We start from the raw sequence: 7,001 nt of genomic DNA, 5'->3' as shown, positions 1-7,001 counted from the left end.
CAGGGTAAACAGCGACGGTGGGGGGTGTGCGTGTGCGGCTGGGAGCTTTGCGGCTTACACGCTGTGCGGAACAACAGATCTGTAAAATAGAGAATGGAAATGTGTTTAAAAGCAATGCTATGCGCGTGTGTCCCATAGCCAGCTCATCTCCTTGCTTTGTTACCAAAGTATATAAATGTTTACACGTGTATGCATGCTTATGTATCTCAACTACAAACGTTTTCACTGTTCATACATCAGCAAGGTATATTCTTTCAGAAACTCAGGATAAACACAAAAATGTATAAGCAGGCAGATTGTATACATAGAATATTATGTATAGTTCTACACAGATGGAGTTACACCAAGAGATGTAGAAAATGTTTTGAAATGTTTCTGATATATTTTGCATTTGTGTACAATGTCTTATGTATGTGTGTTTATGCGTATATGCTCTGTATGTGCTTTATGTTCCATATATAAAGCGGTGTCTATAATGCTATATAGGTGAATACACTTAAAACACAAATGTTGTGTATGAAAGTACATACAGATCTATAGATGTTGCTCACTGGGTGCACGCTTGAGTGCTTGATAACCAATGTATTCTGTACTGGGCTTTAAAAGATGCAGCCTCGCATGCAGGCCCAGGTTGGTAGTGCATTCTTAGACAGCACAGCTCATTCTGTACATGTGGGATGCTCTGCTCACATATTACAGTGCACGTGCCCTGTGCGGTGGCATACCCATCTGCACACACAGATTTCCTTATGGTGTGACAATGGAGATGGCTTTGCAACCAAGGGGTGAACTGAGAGTGGCCAAAAAGTGAAATTAAAATGAGAGGACTGAGCACCTCTCCCTGCTTCCCACCCTGCCTGTGCCCTCCCTTGTGGGAGATAAAACTGCTACCTTAGAGTGCTGGCTATTTTTTTTATGTAGGGGGGGGATATCGTTAAGCAGCTGAGAGCTGCAAAATTATTTTGGGTGAGTGTCCTGTGATTGAGCAACCTCTGCCTCCAAGAATCAAGGCGGTTGCGTTAGTGCACTACAGGTGACGCTGCCATCCGTCTGCAGGGGCTGATCCAGTGGGAGGTGATCCATGCAGGGTGAGCAGCTCGGTGTCTGTGCCCTCATCCTGTCCACTGCACCCGGATGGGTGAGTTCAGGCAGGCAGATCCATGCTACTGACAGCACCATCCTTTTCAGGGAGCACTGAAGGTTGGGTTCACTCTGCAGGAAGGGATGTGGAGAGCAACAGACGCTAGGGAAGACAGACACATGGACTGCTTTGTCCCATCTCATTTAAAAACCATTGTGGTGTGAGGGCAATAACGTGTAACAGGTGACTCAGGCGCTGCAACTCTGCCTTTGGTCCTCTGCAGGATGTTGGTGTGCATCCTCCCCGTGGCTGCAGTGCAGCATCTCTTGCAGGGGCCTCTTCGGTGTGTTCATAGCTGCTGGGGTTATTGGCTCTGCAGAAACACATCTGAATGCAGACAGTACAGTGACCACACGTGTCCATGTGCACCTTGCACAGACATCACAGAATCATGCAGAATCACAACATGGCTGAGGTTGGCAGGGAACTCAGGGCCCATCTGACCCACCATCTGCTCAAGCAGTGCCATCCAGAGCAAGGGGCCGTGGTCACATCCAGGCAGCTTTTGGAGCTCTCCAGGGAGGAAAGCCCACAGCCTCTGGGTAACCTGTGCCAGTACTCCATCACCTGCTCCATCTTTGGAAGAACCTCCTGTGTTCCAGTTTGTGCCCAGTACTTCCTGTCTGGGCACAGAGCACCACTGCTAAGGGCCTGGCTCTGTACTGTGAGCACTCTCCCTTCAGGTATTCATGCACATTTATGAGATCTCTCTGAGTCTTCTTTTCTCCAGGCCAAACAGCCCTTGGTCCCTCAGCCTGTCCTCATAGGAGAGGCTCTCCCAAAGCAGCTTCTCCAAAAGCACCAAAGTGGTCTCTTATACCTCCTTCTAGAGATCATGTCCCCCCAGCCTTGAAGTCCCTCCCAGTTGTTGCTTATTATACTTTATATCAACAACATATGGCTGCACAGCCTGGGGGCACCTGGTGTGGGACTCCCTGGGGTGGCATCTTGACTCGGCCCTGTGCATACACTGTATGTCAATGCCTGTAAACACCACAGGGCCAAGCTAACAGCAAGACATCAGCTCTGAGGGTGAAGGATGTTGCGTCAGGGCAGCGCGTGACAGAACCCAGCAGCAGTGTTTCACGGAAGTGCAGCAGGTGTCTCCCTGTTGGTTGTGACTCACTCGGGTTCATACAGGTGAGGGGGCTCAGGGTGAATCGTTGGTGTGGTTACCGTGTGGTGAAGGAAAGCCAGGAATTCTCCTTCAGAGCAAACACTGGGCAGCGATGTGAAGTGCTGGGTTAGGAAGAATGAGAGTCTCGTGGCTTACAGGTGAGAGCATGTGGTATCAATCCTGCCCACGTCACAGGCTGAGGCTTCTTCCACCAGTCGATGGGAAAGGTGAGGAATCCTGCCTAGGTGGGCAGCATGCAGGCGCAGCAGTAACACCCATGTTGCCTGTCAGCACATGCACTTCTCATCTTTAAAGCATTACTCGGTGGGAAGTAATCCTCGTACCAGGCAGGCGAGTCTTACCACACCTCACTCCACAAAGAAAAAAGGGTAAACCACGTGATGAAGGCCCATCAAAGGGCGAGCGAGGTCACAGCTGCAATGAAGTCTCTGCAGTTCCTGCCTGCCTGTCCCGTGAGCGTTGCACTGTGTGTACTCATCAGGTAGGCAGCTGGCAGCCCCGGCAGTGCCGGATCAGAGCTGGTTTTCCCTGGGCAGTCACTGGGTGCATCCTCTGAGGCTCACAAAGCCTAGTGGTAGGAGACTGCCTAGCTGAAGGTGCTGAAAGGCTGAGGGAATTGGCTCCCAGCAGGATATATGTGCAAAATGTTTCCTTTGTCACTTTTGGGTTGAAGATTTCCTCTCTCTGAATGGAGGCTTGGTGGTGGTTTTTGGGGTGATAGGGCTGTTTGTGTGGATCCCTAGCAAGGACTAGGTTGGACATTAGGAAATATTTCTTCAAGGACAGAGTGGTGAGGCAGTGGCACAGGCTTACCAAGGAAGTGGAGTCACCGTCCCTGGAGGTGTTCAAGAACCATGTGGATGTGGCACTGAAGCACGTGGTTCAGTGGGCACGGTGGTGATGGGCTGGTGGTTGGACTAGGTGATCGTAGTAGTCTTTTCTAACCATAATGATTCTATGATTCTAAGACTCAGGCTAAGGAACTGGCCCCAAGGACAGCTTTGTTCTCACCAGCTGTGGCCTAAACTGGGGCACTGTTCACCATCTCACACTTCTGTGCTTGATGGGAGCACAGAGAGTGGTGAACAGCACGGCGTCCTGGGCAAACACCTGCAAGCAGCTGTGAAAACTCCAAAGTAAGCAATATTCTGGAACAAAAAAATACAAAGCCCTTGACTTACATCTGTTGAAAGAAGCATACTCTGAAACACAGGGTGATGTGGCTAGGACAGATAACACAGAGCAGAAGGCCATGGCAGAACTGGCAGTTCCCTGTGCAGCAGGACAAGGAGTAGTGTGCTGCCTGCAGCCAGCCAGCAGCAGAACAGTGTCAGCACACTGGCTGCAGTGAGGTACAGCCCCAAGGGCACGTGCCTTGCAGGAGGAATTAGAAGGATATCCAGGAATTCTTTTTTGCTCGTAGTAAGTCAGGCACTGTTTAGTTGATGGCAGTCATGGACATTTGATTACATAGAAAATATATGTTCTCCATGTCAAAGGGTGTCTCCACCTCCTGCCCACTGTGTCCAGCCCAGGAGTTTGTAGCCAGGAACTGTTAGTTCTCTGACATTTAGTTCCACAAGGGAGAAGAGCAGAAGCAGAGCACTGAGGTGGCAAATGGCCAGCAGTGCTTGCACAGTGCCTGGGTGATGGTCCTGCATGAAGCAGATTTCTCTGTGGGACAGCAACGCACCAAAGCCTGTGATGTTTGGCTGCTGGGGCTGCACCACAGCCACTGCGGCAGCAAAGAGCACCCGAAGGCACTGAGCTCCTAGGGTGATGCACTCTGTGCACCTGCAAAAAGCAAGTCATCAGTGAGGTTGGTTTGGGCTAGCTTTGTAGTGTGGATCATGGCTGACTTCCTAGAATAACTAGTGATCTCCTATAATTACCCAGGGGACATCACACATGCCCTTCATCTCTTCTGTCCTTCTTGTGGCACATCACAGCTGTGGCTATGAAATGGGTGTGAGCATTGTTATTGGCACCGTGGTGTCTTCTGTGGCTTCTGGGGTTGATGTTTGGTGGCCCTCTGTGCATTGCTGCCTGATTGCCTGCAGATTCAGGGGATCTAGCTTTGTGCCCCTCCTTGATGCTCCTTCTTTTGCCCCCTGCTCTGATTCTTGGGATGCCTGTGAAGGGAGGTGGTTAACACTGGGTACTCAGTTTTGCAGCCTGCGAGCGTTTAATTTTCCTACCTCCTAAAACCTTCAGAAACAGCAGGATAGCAGTGTTCAAGGATAAAGCCTGCTGCTGAGGATGGACAGACAGCCTCTTACAGTTTTACAGGGAAGGTGAGGACACAGATGAGCGAACAGTGTTAAATTTCAACTCTTGTTTCCTCGGCAGCCTGAAGAAAGCAGCTGTTTCCACTGCGTGAAGGCAGGGCAGTTTCCAAAGGTGGCCCCAGACAAGGTCTGGGAAGGTGCCAAGGGACTGCAGCCCTGCCCACCGGGGGAAGCAGCCTGGGAAGTTGCTCCTTGCATGATTTAAACATGCCCCTTTGCTGTTCCTCTTTCCTCTTACATGTTTCTAACATAAAGGTTAACACAGAACTACCTGCTTTAGAAGACAGCTCATTTTTGTCTATAGAAGACAGCTCTGTGCTGCATTAGCTGTTACTTTCCACAAAAGCCAAAGCCTGACCACTTGGTCCCCATGAAGAACCCACAAGAGTATCTCGGGATGTTCACCTCCAGGTCTGTGGTAGGCTCCAGTCTGGATTGCTCTGTATTTTGCTTACCTAAACATGATCTCAGCAGCATCAGCAAGATGCAGTAAGCATCACTGCCTGACGGGAAAGCTGTACCAAGCTTCACGGGGAAGACTGGCTCTGGTGGGTGGCCAGCAATCTGTGCAGCCACAGGAGCAAACTGCAATGGGCAGTGGGACAATTTGCCCTGTGAAAGCTCCCATGAGCAGAGGAGCATTGTTATTAGAGATTTCCGATTCTGGCTGTTGGTAGGTTACACAATTTTTCCTAAACACAGCCTGTCCAGCTGCATTCCTGAAGCACACATTCTTTGCCTGCGTAGCTCACCCAGAGCGTGGCCAGGAATAGCGCTGCAGCTCTGCATGGGACCTCTCCCAAATACATCTCTAATTGAATAGGGCTACTTGGCCCACGTGCTTGAACTCAGACCAGGAGAGGAAGAATTGTAATTACTGATCTTTTTTGCTGCTTTTTATCCGTTGCCATCTATTCTTTATCCTTCTTCATCATCCTTTTAAGACTTATGTTCGTCCACTGTTTCAGCCTCGTTTTCTGTTTCTTGAGCATCTGACAGATGCTGTGTAAGTACCACTGCCCTCTATTGGGCCGTGAGCAGGGACAGCAGAGCAGCCTGCTTGGGTTCATGCAGTTAAGGCCTGTTGTGCAGCTGGAGGTACTGATTTCTTTCTCTAAAGCGGCACAGTTGAGATTCAGCTGGTGACTTGTAGCCGCAGAGAATTCTTGGCTGGAAAGGCCATTGCCAGCTTTCTGACTTTTATCGTAAATCTGGTGGTAGCTGGCTTACTTTTGGCAGCCCTACTTTCTGGAGCATAGTTTTGGGGTGAGACACTCAGCTTTCAGTTTAAACCCAGGATGCACATTTGCAGCCCTGACAATTACAGGGGGATGCTGTGAGGTGTGTCCTGCACGTGCACCCATGGTTCAAAAGGCAAACGTAATCTTTAGTTAAGAAGATGTTCAAATATATAAATATTAAGTTGTAAACATTAAGTAAATATTAAGTTGTAGTATTTGAGTAACTGGTTCTATGGAAAGATGCTGTTGTGCCAGGCCTTTTTGTTATGGAGAAGCTGCCCATCATGTTGAGATCCAGGTCTGCAGAGATCTAAGAGTCCTGGGCCAGGTGGCAAGTTCTTTCCTTCGCTCCCAGGAGATGCTGAGATGTACCAACCACCTTTCCCTTGCTTTGCATATCACTGCTCACAGGCAACCTTAATGCCAGGGCTTTAAATCTAAATCCATATAAGTAAGACATTTTTATAACATTTTTCTGTTTTGATGATGAGTTGCATGAAAGAGATGTTGTTTTCTGATCAGCCCTACTGCTGGAAACCACTGTGCCTCTGAGCTTTTCCCTTCCAGTAGATAACATGAAGACATGTCTTAGAGGCTTTGGCTTCACCCCATCAGGCTTGGTGTAGCTCCAGCAGAGGCAAAGATTTTATGGCCCAGAAATCACAGTTTTTAATTCTGCTTTTGTGCTTCTCTGTGCTGTATGCAGACATAATCACAGTGGTCAGTTCTCCCTTTCAACTTCCCCCTTGCTGCCTTGTGATGTTTACATGGCGTGCAGCATTCTGCAAGCTTCAGATAAACAAATAAAAGCCAGTGTTGGTTTGCTTTAGAAGAGTAACCTGTGGAGACAGCAGCCATCCACTGGTTGTAACCTTTAACTCTCTCACCAAGAAGTGACTCTATAGAGGAAACAAATAGAGTATCAACTTAAGGTTTCCATGTGTCACACTGTTTTCACATGAAAGCATTAACAAACTAAAGGCATCACAGGATGAAGCAATAAAGCATCTGGGCTTTCTTGGAGAGCAGTGGAGTAGAGCTTGCCTGATTTTTCCAGGAAGCAAGTGGATTTGCAGAGAAAGTGCCAAGGAGTCACAGCAGCATCCCTTGTTATTACAAGGAGAGGAATTTCAGCACACACTGTGCCGAAATGATGATGTGCAGCTACTACATCTGTAGGCTCTTTTGTCTCT

This window comes from Lagopus muta, chromosome 3 (genome assembly GCF_023343835.1).
Source record: "Lagopus muta isolate bLagMut1 chromosome 3, bLagMut1 primary, whole genome shotgun sequence".
In the NCBI taxonomy this organism is placed as follows: Eukaryota; Metazoa; Chordata; class Aves; order Galliformes; family Phasianidae; genus Lagopus; species Lagopus muta.
Note: the sequence above shows the minus strand (reverse complement) of the source record.